At 43.7% G+C, this 17,354-nt stretch overlaps 1 protein-coding gene and 1 pseudogene across 1 annotated transcript in view; both read left to right on the plus strand.

Annotated features, from left to right (window-relative positions):
* LOC126356252 (shootin-1-like) overlaps positions 1-17,354 on the plus strand; it is a 273,743-nt gene that overhangs the window by 21,889 nt on the left and 234,500 nt on the right. The window lies entirely within an intron of this gene.
* Positions 15,564-15,681, plus strand: LOC126356673 (5S ribosomal RNA; annotated as a pseudogene).

Genomic DNA, 17,354 nt, shown 5'->3' on the forward strand with positions numbered 1-17,354 from the left:
TACTACCCAGAGTACCCAGTTATTGTAGTAGTATTTGAAACTGCAAAAATAGTAGCTAAATCAGTGTATCAGTCTCCTCCAAATTCGGAATCTTCTGCGTGCTCCTCCGTAACCTCTTCCTCGCAGTCCATTACGTGATCACCCAGAATTTCATCTTCCATAGAACTACGCCACCTCCATGAAACCATTCTTACAGGTCTAAAAAAACATTCAAGAATGTTGATACGATCTCTCTAACTATAAAAACCTACCAAAAATGAGTAAAAAATACGCCTATTGTGTTAAAGTGTTCGTATAAACTATTCTTCCAGGAATCGTCTTACATCTACATCTAAATAATATAATCTCAGTGGCAAACATTTTCGAGATAATTTGTGAAATAATAGTATCTGCAATGTTCCTTCTTTATTAGAATAAGCATTTCACAAGATATAATCAGTAAAATTGGATATAACTACTAACTGAATACACGACAATCTATTTGCTTACATGTATGGCGCAGAAGAAAACTTAAGCATAAATATGCTTACAAATGACTCCCGTACTGATTTTATAATTTATAATATAAGGAAAGTTACTGTGAATTGACCTTGCCGTCGGTATTATCAGAAGATATCAGAAGAGAAAAACCACAAATAACAAGCGCTAGCCGAACACAAAACGAGCTCTGAAGACGAGTGCCCCAAAGACCGTCGGTAAACATACATGCTATTATTCACATGTTCGCTGATACCCCAAGCCTAGCGACTTAAACACATAAAAATGGTACTCAGAGAAACTGTGGTGAACGTTTTAATACCAATACAATCGATTTTTTGTTGTAAGTAATGTAATAAACAGCATTTAATGCCTGTAGTGTATGTATTTACCAGTGTCACTTAAAGGGTTATTAATACTTGAATCACTATCGTTTTCCGTAGGTGCCTGTGCGGTGGCGCTCGGCCAGGAGGTGGCCAGTTCAAATCCTGATGGTGGAAGAAATTTTAAACGTCAAAGTTCTTGAACCCTAGATTTAACGCAGATGCCCGCGATTGAATTCCAAATTTCTCAGCAATATCTCGTGGAGTAAGTGCATATGACACTGTTGCTGGCCGTATGTCCATTGGATGGGAACATTAAGCACCGTGGCCACCTTCGTGCTATTCGAGAGGAGTAGAATATGTCCTCGCACCGGGTTTTGCCATATCTCCCTTTTCTTATCACACAACACAAACAAGTATCCATTACATCTCACCTATATTCAACAAATATACCTACGACACAAAAACTCACGTATCACAAAGAAAGGTGCCACTGGGTGTGGAGGAAGGAAATTGTGCCAGATTAGGCGGTTCACCGTATCACTCGGCATCTCCCAGCCGACAGTGCCATGTGAATCTTTACTCAATCTTGACCGGTTCTAGAAGACTTAAGCCGTTCTTTGCTCCATAGTTACTTGGCTGATACTCTAACTCTTCGTAGGAAATAAGTTGCTGGGATTCTGCAGTGACTGATTTCTCCATAATGAGTGGGTTCCCTATACAAAACATCAATCATTTCGTCTCTCTTAATACTGTAGTGTGCCTTTATCCGCTGTGAGCTGACGTCCTGTTCAGGGAACCGAACGTACAAAAGGAAAAACTGCTTTCCGACTGACTTATCGGATGTATCTGAATGTCGCTGTATAGCTGATGCTCTTTTCACGTGCACTCGTAGGCTACTATATCCGTTGGTATGAAAGATTAGCCAGATCTGCTAGAGCGTTGTTCCTAAACTCGTCCTTTATAGTACTGGACTTGTGTCCTGTCTTCTCCTCAAAACCACAACACACAACACACTGAAGTATACTCGAATTCGTGAGCAGATGCTGTAATTAACTTCCCTATTTGGGTTAACTGCCGTATCAGGCCGCTGAGTTTAAGTTAAAAAATTATCGCAGAATCTTAGGGGTCCTATTGCCCATCCTTGGCAGACAAATCGGACTGGATAGACGCTGAAGAAAACGAAGGGCCTTTGTCCGTTTCATGTTGACGAGAAGACGCCACCCGAACGTGCTGCAAGGCGAGTCATTGATTTCTGTGACGGATCTGGGCCACTAATACATAAATTAACCATAGTGATGGGTATATTGGGGAAGCTAGCAACAACACTGCTCAGCTTAAGAGACGCCGTTAACAAACTTTCTAGTCAGCGCGCTCGCAATAAAAACTACCTAAATATTTTGTGATGCACACGCGTTTACGGAATTGATGGTAGTTCCAACAGCAACTAAGCCAATATTTATCAATATCACAAATCTTGCTACCGAAGAATTCTGAAGATTACATGGGCCGTTTACATAAGGGGTATTCAATCTAATGGAGGAAGAAAAAACTTCGTTTAAAGGGAGGCACTGTAAGACCATCTTTACATACAGGTGGTTTGTGGGACATCGGCTTTTCAATATAAAACGTCGAATCAAAACACCTTCAGCCGTCAAACTTCCAGTTGGTATTTTATTTGCGCAAGCAGTTTCAGCGCTACATTACGGCTGAAGAAGGTGTTGCTCAGATAAAACAACGACTGCAAATTTAGACGGCTGAAGGCATCTTAATTATGCATTTTAAAAGGAGACAAGTGTGCGAAATAAAATACAGTAAGCAGGTTCGAATGGATGTTGGTTGCAGAGACTTCCATAGGACAGACTAACGTGCAGTGTTGCATCAAATAAGTGCGACTGGCGACTGGCGACTGCAGTATTAATTAACGTAGCATGGCGTGTTACATTTTCCGGATTTACAAGACACGTGGGTGTCCATGCGTCGTTGACAGCAGGGACAAAGAGAGGCCGTAACGAGAAATGTGAGTCACCTTATTAAGCGAGCACGGCGACGTGCGCAAATTCAGTCGGCACTCGTGGAATTCATCTCTTCATTGCGCTTCTTGGTAGATGTGCCGTGATTAAATTATTGCTCTCTTCGTGGCAGTGTATGAGTGGCATTCTTCTCTTATCAGAGTTCAGATTACCTTGCATATTTTCTTATAGAGAAGCATAGGTCTAAGAATTATTCAAATGGTGATTAATTTCTTAAACACATCAACAATTGTAACAGCATTTTCAAGCCGAGTAAGACCAGTTTTCCAAGCATGCAACAAATTAATGCCGAAAAATCCGTGCTCCACGTTATTATCTATGGGAAAACGTCAAGAAAGCGCTGTGTTAGAAAAAGAACCCGAAGAGGTTATGAAGAATGTTAAGGCTACACCAGTGGTTTTTTATGCTAGATGACCTATTGTATAGGCAGGAAGAGAAAGATAACTGAGAAGTAAATATCGAACTCTCTCCTACTATTTTACTCTGCCCTGTTTATCTTTTCTACAATCTCTCTCTCTCTCTCTCTCTCTCTCTCTCTCTCTCTCTCATGTTTTTATCTGAGATATTTCACGAAAGAATGAGTCACACACGTAGAACCTCCACGACTACCCAGCAGAATTGCAAAATCGAAGTGAAGTCCCTTCACGGCCTTGGAACTTGCACACGTAACGGTAAGTTCTCTTGCGAGTCTACTACGTTTTAGTTGGCAGCAACAGCCATAGGCTGCATTACAACTACTCGTGCTTAGTTCACTCCTGGATGTTCATATTTTTTGTGCGCGTATCAACCACAAAAAACTCTTCAGTAGTAAACTGTGGCACACTGTGATCTCTGTCGTCATTGAAGCAAAGCAAAACACGGGCTACATGTTAATAAGGAAGTCACATGATCACTTTCGCTACATCTGCATCTTCGTGATTACTCAAAATTGACAATTAAGTACCTGGCAGAAGGTTCACCGAACTTCTTTCAAGCTATTTGTCTATCATTCCACTCTTGAAACACGCACAGAAAAACGAACATTCAAATCTTTCCGTGCGAGCTCTGATTTCTCAAATTTTATTACAACGATCATTTCTCCCTATATAGGTGAACACCAACAAAATATTTCATGTTTCGGAGGAAAAATTTAGTGAATGAAATTTCGTAAGAAGATCCTGCAGCAACAAAGATGCCTTTCTTTTAATGATTACCATCCCCATTCGAGTATCGTATCCGCGACACTCTCTCCTCTATTTCGCGACAACATAACGAGCTATCCTTATTTGAACTTTTTCTATGGTTTCCTCAATCTTATCGGAGGCGGATCCCATACCGCACGACAATACTGCAGGAGAGGATGGGAAGGCGTATTATAGGCAGTTAGTCCTAGGAGGTCTGTTGCATTTTCTAAGTGTTCTTCCAGTAAACCGCAGTCTTTGGTTGGTTTTCCCCACAACATATCCATGTGATCGTTCCAATTTAAGTTATTCGTAATTGTAATCCCTAAGTATTTAGTTGAATTCACGGCCTTTAGATTTGTGCGATTTGTGTAAAATTTAGCGAACTCCTTTTAGTACTCGTTTGCATGACTTCAGCCTTTCAATTATTTAGAGTCAATTGTCACGTTTCTCGTCAAACAGAATCTTATCTAAATCATTTTGCAATTTGTTTTGATCATCTGATGGCTCTAAGAAAAAAATGGTTCAAATGGCTGTGAGCACTATGGGAATTAACTTCTGAGGTCATCAGTCCCCTAGAACTTAGAATTACTTAAACCTAACTAACCTAAGGCCATCACACACATCCATGACCGCGGCAGGATTCGAAGCTGCGACCGTAGCGGTCGCTTAGTTCCAGACTATATCCCCTAGAACCGCTCGGCCACTCCGTGGCTTTAAGAGACGGTTAATAACAGCATCATCTGCAAATGAAGATTATTAATGTCATAATTTCGATTACAATGTGGAAAAAATACAACTGCATCATGTGTTTGTGATTATAGTTTACACACACAGGGAACACACACGACACATATCTGTGAGTCCACGGTATTGGTGAAGTTGAGAAGACCGTCCCGAAACACAAAACGCCACTGTTTCCCTCGCATGTACCCCGACATCAATATGGGATATTACCATCATGCTGACCAAGCGGTTCTAGGCGCTAAAGTCTGGAACCGCGCGACCGCTACGGTCGCTGGTTCGAATCCTGCCTCGGGCATGGATGTGTGTGATGTCCTTAGGTTAGTTAGGCTTAAGTAGTTCTAAGTTCTAGGGAACTGATGACCTCAGAAGTTATGTCCTATAGTGATCAGAGCCATTTGAAATTTTTGATCACCATGAACACGTACACAGGCCGCACAACTGGTTGGCATACTCTGGATCAGGTGGTCGAGCAGCTGCTGGGGTATAGCCTCCTATTCTTGCACCAGTGCCTGTCGGAGCTCTTCAAGTGCCCAAGGGTTTTGAAGACGTGCAGAAATACGTCGACCGAGAGCATCCCATCAGGAGGAAGGTGGGATCCACTGCACCCCTGAAAAGGTGGACACACTGGTGCAAAATGAGGTCCCGACACACCTGACCTGTTACAGTTCCTCTGCCAAAGACATGCAGGGGTGTACGTGCACCAATCATAATCCCACCCCACATCATCAAACCACGACCTGCATACAGATCCACCTCAAGGACATTAAGGGGTTGGTATCTGGCTCCTGGTTCACGCCAGATGAAAACCCGGCGAGAATCACTGTTCAGACTCTACCTGGACTCGTCCGTGAACATAACAATGTACTGTGTTCTTGACACCAAGTTTTGCGGGCTCTCCTGTGACCAGGGGTCAGTGGAATGCATCTTGCAGGTCTCTGGGCGAATAAACCATGTTTGTTCAGTCGTCTGTAGACCGAGTGGAGACAACTGTTCCAGTTGAAACATCCCCTTAGAAAAATTTATTAATTACAGTGCTGATAAACCTCTTACGTTATTTGATTTTCAAACAGCTGAGCGGGGCTGAGCGTTCTCAGACATTTCTTTCTTTATTTATTCTGATCAACACTAAACTGGCACACACTATCTTTAGCGCAAAGCAATCTGACTTTCAATAATCCCTATAACAGAATAGCCATGACTAACAATAACCTATACCTTCATGAATCACTTACCTCACAAAAATCTTCTTTACTCGAACTACTGTAATACAGCTGGCGCCAATACTGTCAGCTAAATAAAAGATTCTAACTACTGAAGGCACTAACTTCTGATAGGCATAGTTAGCAAATGAAAGATTTTGGTAGAAAACAATATATTTACCTTATATATCCAACTGCCCAGCACTACAATAACGAATTTTCCAACAATGCCAACCAGCCACAGACTGCACAAAGCACAGCCAGTGATTTTCTTACAGAGCGCTACGTGACGTTACCAACATAAAAACCTGAACAGCCTACTTACACAGTGGCTGCGGTAAGGTCCCGAGCAAGGCTACCTGCAGTACTCCGTCGCCGTCTGCGGGTACTGATGGTGAGATATCGGTCTTCTTGTGTTGTTGTACACTGTGGACGTCCCGTACTGTAGCGCCCGGACACGTTTCTTGTCTGCTGGAATCGTTGCCATAATCTTGAGATCACATTTCGTGGCACACGGAGGGCCCGTGCTACGACCTGCTGTGTTTGACCAGCCTCCAGTCGCCCTAGTATTCTACCACTCATAACGTCATCAATATGTTTTCTCTGAGCCATTTTCATCACACAGTCACCATTAGCACGTCTGAAAACGTGTGCACACATATAATCACTGCACTGTACTCTGACATGCACCAACACACCTCTGCGCATGTGGACTGCTGCCAGCGCCACCGTGCGACGACCACAGGTCAAATGTACCGCATGGTCATACCCCGAGGTGATTTAAACCCGCAAACCGCCCATCAGAGCGTTGTTTCACCATGTATCAGCATTACCCTTAATTTATGAGCATGAGTGTAGTTTCGATGTCTTCCTTTAATCCGACGTCGTGCGCATCGCAGACATTCTTCCATTACTCAACACTGAGTCATACTGATGTACTTTAAGCGGTCTCCTTTACAGATGAGTTATACTTTCCTAGAATTCTCCCAATAAACCGAAGTTGACCACTAACCTTCCCTAAAACCGACCTTTCGTGCTTGTTCCATTTCATGTCGCTTTACAGCATTACGCCTAAATATTTAACCGACGTGGTTGTGTCGAGCAGCACGTCGCTAGTACTGGATTCCAGCATTACAGGATTGTTTTCCTACTCATCTGCTTTAACTTATAATTTTTCCACGTTTAAAGCAAGCTGCCATTCATTACAGTAATTACAAATTCTGTCAGAGTCATCCTAGCGTCGCTCAACGATAACACTCTTCCGTACACTGCAGCGTCATCAGCAAACTGTCGCAGATGGCTGCCCATCCTATCTGGCAGATCTTTTATGTATAGAGAGAACAAGAGTGGTACTATCTCATTCCTGTGGGCGCGGTCCTGGCGATACCTTTGCTCCGGTGAACACTCGCCGCCTACGACAACTTACTGGGTTATTTTACTTAAAAAGTCTTGGAGCCATTCACATATCTGGGAACTTATTCCGCATCTTTGGACCTTCGTCAACAGTCTGCAGTGTAACAATGTGTCAAACACTTTCCGGAAATCTAGGAATATGAAATTTGCGTTGTTACTATGACAACCACCCAAAAGATTTTTTACCGCTTAGTCGTTAATCCTACGATTTTCTAATCGCATGATGCTCCTCACTGGCGCCTCCGTACCACAGCTGCTTGAATTTGTGTTCGATCGTACGATATTATCAGTGCACAATTTATCCCCTTCGTTTTATTCCAGATTCTCGTCCGTTCCAATTACGTTCCATCATCTGTACATACACGCACGTCAAAAAAAAAAAAAAAAGGTTCAAATGGCTCTGAGCACTATGGGACTTAACATCTATGGTCATCAGTCCCCTAGAACTTAGAACTACCTAAACCTAACTAACCTAAGGACATCACACAACACCCAGCCATCACAAGGCAGAGAAAATCCCTGACGCCGCCGGGAATCGAACCCGGGAACCCGGGCGTGGGAAGCGAGAACGCTACCGCACGACCACGAGACCCGCACGTCATTCGGAATAGAATTCAAAATGTTCGAAATAGGAACATTGCACTGCAGTGCAGTACGTTCAACACTCAGGAGAACGCTTGCTCTTGTGTCGCTGCTGTATGGAACACACTGCAAAGTGTAACGGACTCTCGATGCATAAGAGCAGATTTCTAACTTAAACGGAGCACGGGTAAGCATTCCAAAGGAACAGAAGAAATGGAACGTTACTAATGTGAGAATATCGTCCGAGTAGTTCGACGAAACCACAGCGAAAAGGTATCAGCAGATTGAGATCCAGTTGGAAGTTAAGACGTTTGTTGAAGGTAATTACTGCTGCGCGGTAATGAAAATTCGTAAGAAATAATGCAGATGTGCAGCGGCTTTTAGTACACCTCAGCCGCCGAGCGACGGTACAGGGAATACTCAGTCGTGGCCTTGGCGTATGAAGTAATTAAAGAAAACTGCGACGTCGAAACGGGGTTTCAACCTGGCACCCACAGAATATTCTAGTGTTCTTTTGCTTCGCTGTTACTCGCTATCACGCAACTTGCGCTCCGAAGATGAGTACAATTATCTTTTTTTTCAGACTTTGAGTCAGTTGCCTTGATGGACACCGTATCGACAGGTTCCGAAAGCGGATCACGACCAATATATCAATCGCCTCCTCTCAAAGATTTCATCTGGAAACTTTTGAGCAACCCGAGGGGCCACATTCTGCTATTGAAGAAATATCACCAGTTGTCGTGATTTCGCTTCGTTTTTCACGTTTCCCCTTCCGTTGAACATGCAGCACCGTAATGAACTTTCATTCAGTGATTGGACGGTGAAATGCTGTTTTATGAGACAGATATTTTTACACTGGTATTGCGACGATGTTTACATGTTTATATTTATGAGCAGCAACAGGCTATTTTTCACAGCACATGTCACAGGCATGGAAGGTAAAAATGCAGGGAAAGAATGTAAATTGGGTCTGTGCCCGAGAAAGAACCTGATGGTGGTGGTGGTTGTTGGGATGTTTAAGGGGGACTAAACAGCTAAGGTCATCAGTCCCCCAACCTGATGGTAGGCATCATCTTGTTCAAGAAGAGAGATACCCATGAGAGGGTAAGATATAGCTCACATGATAAAACTAGAAAGATTTTTGCACTGCAGGGAGTGTGCGCTAATATGAAACTTCCTGGCAGATTAAAACGTGTGCCGGAACGAGACTCGAACTCGGGACCTTTGCCATTCGCAGCAGAGCTTCTGCGAAATTTGGAAGGTAAGAGATGAGCCAGAGGCGGAAGTAAAGTTGTGGGAGCGAGGCTTGAGTCGTGCTTGGGCAGCTCAATTGTACAGCACTTATCCGGTCCCGAGTTCGAATCTCGGTTCGGCAGACAGTTTTAACCGGCCAGGAAGATTAATGATAAAACTAGTTCAGCAATCGATTATATACTAACAAATCAAAAGGTATGAAAGACGGTGGATGACGACAGAATCATTCCAAGCAATTATAAACATGAAGATTATAGGCTGTCAACAGAAAATGTTGCACAGAGAAGAGCTCACAGAATCTGTAATAAAAAAATCCCAAACTTGGTGTCTACTAAACCAAGCGTAAAGGAAAAATTTAGGGAAGGTGTCCGCAGGATATTTCCAAGTGACGCACATGAATCAGGAGATCAAGAATGGAACACTGAAGAGCCTTCTGATACGTACAACATAATTATGTAATACGAGCTGACAAATCCAGCGTTGCCCGATTACTCATTTTGCCAATTTTCTGTTCAAAACTAAAACAAAAAAATGAACTGTGTTTTTAGTGTAATATATAAAAAAATCATTTACATCTATTCGTGGAAACTCCTTTGAAATTGTGAAACAGTCGTTCGAAGAAATATGCATAATGCACAACGTGAATTTGTAAACGTGTGTATGCCAACGCCTCTTCATAGCTGTGGAGACGGTTAGTATTGGCGGCTACAGCCTTTTGCGCTTTGTAGTTCAAAAATGGTTCAAATGGCTCTGAGCACTATGGGACTTAACATCTGAGGTCATCAGTCCCCTAGAACGTAGAACTACCTAAACCTAACTAACCTAAGGACATCACACACATCCGTGCCCGACGCAGGATTCGAACCTGCGACCGCAGCAGCCGTGTGGTTCAGACTGAAGCGCCTAGAACCGCTCGGTCATCACGGTCGGCTGCTTTGTAGTTCAGAGCTGTCAAAAGTGCTGCCAGGTGTCAGGGATTTGCTGACTCTACTGCAAGAGTGTCTTAGTAGAATAAATATATTAAAACATCATGCATGAGGCGGCAGTTTCTCGCACATGAGCCTGTTAAAAAGGATGTGTGAGATAAAAACTGTTAAAGGTCAGCCATTTGTCATTCAAAAACACAAGGCAACCACACTGCAGTGGAAGATAGGCTGTAGGTTTATGGCCAGAAAAAAAGTCGAACAGTTAGTTGCAGCTGAGAAGGAGAAATGTAAGTAATGTCAACTTAACAGTGGACTGCACCATTTTGTTTCTTCTCCTATAGCGACGTGCTTAGGTACTGTGGTTCAAAGATGCACCTCTTACACACAAAAAATTAATTACGTATTTTTATTTCTTCGATATGACTAACCGTCAAGTTTCCTTTCAAATACGCCTCTTAGGTAGGAAACATTAGTTTGTTGACCCGAATATTGATCCTGAGATGTCTTGGACGGACACACGAGAACTGTGGCGCAGCAGTCAATTCACTTTGTGTGCTGGAAGTGCCCTTTCCGAGGGGAGGCTGCAGGCTCTAGGGAGAGCGACCCCGTTTGGCGGTCGGCGGCGGCGGTCACCCCCGGCTCAATACAGATGGTACCGCGCCGCGACAGTGGCAATAAAATACCCACCACTCCCCCGTCCTGGTGCATGAGGAACCAGCCGGCCGCCCTTCAGCACCAGTGGGAGGCGCGACGCAGCGGGTAGCGGTAACACGCCGACGTGGAGCGCAGTATAAAACACAGTTTCCCTAACTCACAATGATGCCGAGTGCGAGCGCTTACAGTTATATACTTACTTCGTCATAGAATAGGAGTTTAAGTTCAAGACATAAATGCCGGGTGATCAAACAGTCAGTATAAATTAGAAAACTTAATAAACCACGGAATAATGTAGATAGAGAGGTACAAATTGACACACATGCTTGGAATGACATGGGGTTTTATTAGTACGTGGCTTTCGTGTTACGTGAAGTAGCAAGTGTATCGTGATCGACCGACATCTCTAGGGATGAAAGACTACATCCGACGCCAATGCCCCACCATAACCCCGGACATGCTTTACAGTGCTGTTCACAACATTATTCTTCGACTACAGCTATTGCTGTGGAATGGCGGTGGACATATTGAGCATTTCCTCTAAAGAACATCATCTTTGCTTTTCTTACTTCGTTATGCTAATTATTGCTATTCTGATCAGATGAAGCCCCATCTGTCGGACATTTTTTGAACTTTTGTATTTTTTTGTTCTAATATAATCCCATGTCATTCCAAGCATGTGTGTCAATTTGTACCTCTCTATCTACATTATTCCGTGATTTGCTCAGTTTTCAAATTTATACTGACTTTTTGATCACTCGGTATGTAGGCCTAATGTTTTTCGATGTGCTCGTAATTCTCTTAGACGCGGCAGTTGCTAGTTACCTTTCAGACTGGCCATGGTGAGTTGATGTTCGTAAAGAATGCGTTTAAGGCGACAAACACGCCATTGTTAGTATCTCACTGAGTTTGAACGAGGTTGTGTAATAGGGCTACGAGAAGCTCGATGTTCCTGCTGCGATATTGCGGAAAGACTTGGCAGGAATGTAGCCATTGTATACGGTTGCTGACAGCGGTGGCCACAAGAATGTACGGTCGCAAGAAGACCGGGCTCCGAATGGCAACGTGGCATTACCGAGAGGGCAGACAACAGTCTACGGCGTATGGCTCTTTCGCTTCGTACTTCTACTGCAGCAGCAATCTGAGCAGCAGTTGGCGCCGCAGTGACACAATGAACTGTTACAAAATCGGTTACTTCAGGGACATCTCCGAACCAGACGGCCTGTACAGTGCATTCAACTGGTCCCAAACCTCGGGCATTCGCTAATTCATTGGTGTGAAGCGGGAGCTCATTGGAGGATGGAGTGGTCTGTTGTGTTTTCTGATGAAAGCTGGTTCCAGCTCGGGGCCAGTGATGGGGCCATGTGTTGGTTGGGTTCTAGGCGCTTCAGTCTGGAACCGCGTGACCGCTACAGTCGCAGGTTCGAATCCTGCCTCGGGCAAGGATGTGTGTGATGTCCTTAGGTTAGTTAGGTTTAAGTAGTTCTAAGTTCTAGGGGACTGATGACCACATATGTTAAGTCCCATTGTGCACAGAGCCATTTGAACAATTTTTGTTGGGTAGGAGGAGGCCAGTTGAAGGCCTGCAAGCAACCTGTCTGCGTTCTAGACACACTGGACCTACACCTGGAGTTACAGTCTGAGGTGCGAATTTCGTATGACAGCAGAACCACTTTTGTGATTATCCTTCGTACCCTGATTGCAATTTCGTACTTCAGTCTGGTAATTCGGCCTGTTGTGTGCCATCCATGAACAGCATCCCAAGAGGTGTTTTCCAACAGATCAACGCTCACTCACGCACCTCTATTGTAACACATCATGCTCTAACGATTGTCGACATTTTTGGCCTGCTGGATCGCCAGCTCTGTCTCCAACCGAGCACATGTCGTACATCATTGGACGAAAACTCCTGCATTATCCACAACCAGCATTAACCGTCCCTATGTTGACGGAACAAGTGCAACAGGCATGGAACTCCACCCTGCAAACTGACATCTGACATGTGGTGCCTGTGCAACACAGTGCATGCACGTTTGCATGCTCGCATTAAGCATTAGCCGGCCACTGGTGGCCGAGCGGTTCTAGGCTCTTCAGTCTGGAACTGCGCGACCGCTACGGTCGCAGGTACGAATCATGCCTGTGGCATGAATGTGTGTGATGTCCTTAGGTTAGTTAGGTTTAAGTAGTTCTAAGTTCTAGGGGACTGATGACCTGAGACGCTAAGTCCCATAGTGCTCCGAGACACCCATTTAACATTCTGGCGGATACACCGGTTATTAATGTGCCAGCATTTCATATTTGGAATGGCCTATCTCGCGTTGACATTAACTTGTGGTCTTGCAGTGTTAAGCACTGAAATATGTTACCTAGACAGAGGTATTCTTGAAATTTACTCTACATTATTTTTTGGTGTTCCCATTTTTATCTGTCAATTTATGCCACGAAGTCTTACATACATCAGCAACAAGATTAGAAATTCTGCAATAAAAAATATTTTGACGAAGAATACCACATTCGAATATGGTGATCATCGTGAACGTTACTCACAATAAAATTTATTATCCTACATAGAAACACAGATACAAAAGCATGCGACGAACAGCAGTCGCTGCGAAAGCCACTAAATAAAACAAAAGATGAGCGCATTCCGCGCAGTCAAAACAAAGTACGTGACCTGAATGGGGATATACAAAAATCTGCAAACGAGGAAACAGGGTGTGTCAGCACATTGCAGTGTGCTAAATATCGAACGCCTATGTATAGAAGAGCGTTTAGAAAGAATGTAGGGGGCAAAAAAGTGTGTAATAATGGTAATTTTAAACATGTGAACTGCTTATCATGCAGTTAAACTGATGTGTGAGCAAATCACAATTATTACAGCATCCACTGAAGATCTATTAAATAAAATTAAATTCGCCTATTCCAATTAACATTATACAGTCGCAAAAGACGAAATAACTGTATATAGATTTCGATAAAGCTTCTTTTCCGTTTCCAACGCGTTGAAAGTACTGTAAAAAGTGATATTCCAACCCACCGACGTTGTGAGTTAAACGCAGACTATACACTATTATGTTTTTAATTAGTCAACTCCCCAGCTTGCAAAGAATTTCATTCTTAAGTATAGGTTGCGTGCCTCATTGTATTTTCGATTGCTCTAATGAGTCCACGGGTCCCAAACTGATACTGGAACCTTACACAGGAGTTACTTTCGAACTGCTCTCGACTGCAATACCGAAGCTCATCGAAATTAGTGGTTCCCAATGTTTGGTTTGTCTCTGTTAGACGTTTATATATTCGATCCTCTGCGTTTCCACATTCACACTGTTGCCGATATATTCGTCGCGATATATTTAGTCATCTTTTTTATATTTAAAATTTATCTTTTTGTTTGCCGTCTCAGTTGTACACCCCAAAAATAACTAGATGTACAACCGAGACGGCAAAGTAAACGATAAACTCTAAATAAAAGCTTCAAGAATTTATGAATTCAAGCAAGACGTCATGTAGTGTCTTGAACTGGATCTGTATTCCGCTATTCTCGTCCACTTGTGTTCCGGAGACACAGTTTTCTCCCGACCTAACTTCGAACACTTCGTTTCGGAGTGGAGTGTTATAGCGATGTAATAATCTCGGTCAAGAAAACGTTTGACTCTATATCGGTAGTTAAAAATATGAAAGACTGTTTGTAAGTTAAGCTGATTATTTGTATTTTCCCACCTCTTCACTTTGCTCATCAAAATAATAGAGTTTGATTCAACAATATAACTTACCGCTTTGCATCATTTCGGATGTCACATGATTTACTGTACACTACACACGTAATATTCCACGTCGTTGCGAACTACAGTGATAAATAAAATGGACTTTAAATAAAAAGTTACTTTTTATTATTTTTTTATAGATAGTGTAGTCGACATCGAATCTCATTATGGCTTCAGAAGAGTACGGTGGGTTCTTGGCTGCTGCAAATACACTACTTACATTGCGACTATAGTCCGATTAAAGTTACTCGACATTTGACACTTCGCGCATTGTAGCTGGTTTCCTCTAATCGGAGCGCTCAACGTCGCGTCCGAGCCCTTCGCCGTTGCCAAGCCGCCTGATTAGTTCACTCCAATTCCTTGTCCGGCTTTTTCTTTCTTGATATGTTTGGATCCCAATCCTGGTTCTGGCTCTATTATTTCGTGTTTTATCACACGCGATAGCATAAAAAACATAAACGACGCTAACGAAATGCTACGCTTCATAAATATCACTAACCAAGCACTACTCGAACCTTCCACACAAGACGCGATTGAGAGTCACATATCAATTAATTGGTTTAAACGTAATTTTTTATTTCTTGCATTGCCGAGACATTTTCATCATCATATTGATTTTTTTAAATTTTCTGTTAGTTTTCTCCGTACCATCCCTTTTCCGTTTGGAATCTGCTTGTGTCGCCTGTAATCTACAACCAAACGGCAAAGAGAACCGCTCGTCGGTTGGTAACGCGGCAGCTCATGTAGCCAATGCGTGGACAGTGTGAGGTAACCAGTGACAATGAGATATTACAATTTGCTTTTACCGCAAAATTGAAATTTTTCTATCTTGAGTCTACTCGTAGACATAGCCTTAACACCGTGAACAAAGCGATCATGATTTTAGTTCTGCCGCAGACTATTAATTGCCGTTTTTTACAAGCAAAACACTAATTGTCATTTTAACCGTAACTGGCTATCCATTATTTCACGGGAAGAGAAGTGATCTGGAGAACATAAAAAATAATTAAACAATTCTGAAAGAGTGTGTGGGCAACGGCCTTGCCGCATTGGATACACCGGTTCCCGTGAGATCACCGAAGTTAAGCGCTGTCGGGCGTGGTCGGCACTTGGATGGGTGACCATCCAGGCCGCCATGCGCTGTTGCCATTTTTCGGGGTGCACTCGGCCTCGTGATGCCAATTGAGGAGCTACTCGACCGAATAGTAGCGGCTTCGGTCAAGAATACCATCATAACGACCGGGAGAGCGGTGTGCTGACCCCACGCCCCTCCTATCCGCATCCTCCACTGAGGATGACACGGCGGTCGAATGGGCCCGGTAGGCCAACCGTGACCTGAAGACAGTTGATTTTTTTTTTTTTTAATAGTGTATAGTACCAGCAAGAGTTGTGTTCCCGCAGTGACGCTTTCGCGCGAGGTAGGTTAACCACCGTTACGCCGACCGAACCGCAGTAGAACGGAGTAGAGGCTTTGCCTTCAGGACGGAACGTCACTCACTGTGATCTTTAAAAGTACAGTAGCGTATTATGATTTATTTTGTATGATCGAAATTAGTGAATCGTTAGGCGAATGTTCTTTGTAACTGGGTCTATATAGAACATTAGCGTCACTACATCTCGGAAAGATCATCATTGACGGAAACCGAGAAAGAGATGCGCGACATAAACGAAAGTTCAATGGCATGTTTTTTCACGCCAGTCGCAGAAGAGTGGCGCCGGCAGCACTACTATGACGATGCAAATTTGGTGTGCTTTAATACACGTTGTAACGGTCGTGTTTGTTACCTGAGAGCTGGACGCGGTGAGTTGACGAGAATACTTTTAAGGCGCCAAAGACGCCATTATCAACACCTCACTGAGTTTGAAATTGGTCGTGTAATAGGGCGACGAGAAGCTAGATGTTTCTTCTGCGATATTGCAGAAAGACTTGACAGGAACATAGCCATTTTACATGTTAGCTGGCAGAGTTGGTCACGAGAATGTACGGTCGCAAGAAGAGTGGGCTCCGGACGCCGACGTGGCGCTATCGAGACGGATGATCATCGTGTATGGCTCAGGGGCGTCGTACTGTATCTGCAGCAGGAGTCTGAGTAGCATTTGGCACCACAGTGACACAACGAACTGTTACAAATCGATTACTTCAAGTACAGCTCCGAGCTAGGCGCTTTGTAGCGTCCATTCAACTGGTCCCAAACCATCGCCATTTGCGACGTACTTGGACTCATGCGAGAGTCCACTGGAGGGCAGTGTGGAGGTCTGTTGTGTTTTCTGATATAAACTGGTTCTACATCGGTGCCAGTGTTTGCCCTTTGTTGGTTAGAAGGCGGGCAGTTGAGAGCCTGCAGCAGACGTTACAGTATCGAACCGCGCGATCGCTACGGTCGCAGTTTCGAATCCTGCCTCGGGCATGGGTGTGTGTGATGTCCTTAGGTTAGTTAGGTTTAAGTAGTTCTACGTTCTAGAGGACTGATGACCTCAACAGTTAAGTTCCATAGTGCTCAGAGCCATTTGAACCAAGCCTGTCTGCGTGCTACACCTGAAATTATGGCCTGAGATGCGATTTCGTATGACAGCAGGGTTACTCTCGCAGTCATCTCGTCCATCATGAAAGCAAATTTGTACATGAGTGCAGATTTGTTCGTCGATATAGTGATTCGACTTATTGTGCTACCGTTCATAACAGCATCCCAAGGGTGTTTTCCAACAGCATGACCCTCGCCCACATAGCGCTGTTGTAACCCAAACTGCTTTACAGAGTGTCGACATGTTGTCTTAGCCTGCTCGATCACCAGATCTGTATCCAATCGAGCACACAAGGGACA

Source organism: Schistocerca gregaria, chromosome 3 (assembly GCF_023897955.1).
Source record: "Schistocerca gregaria isolate iqSchGreg1 chromosome 3, iqSchGreg1.2, whole genome shotgun sequence".
NCBI classification, from domain to species: Eukaryota; Metazoa; Arthropoda; class Insecta; order Orthoptera; family Acrididae; genus Schistocerca; species Schistocerca gregaria.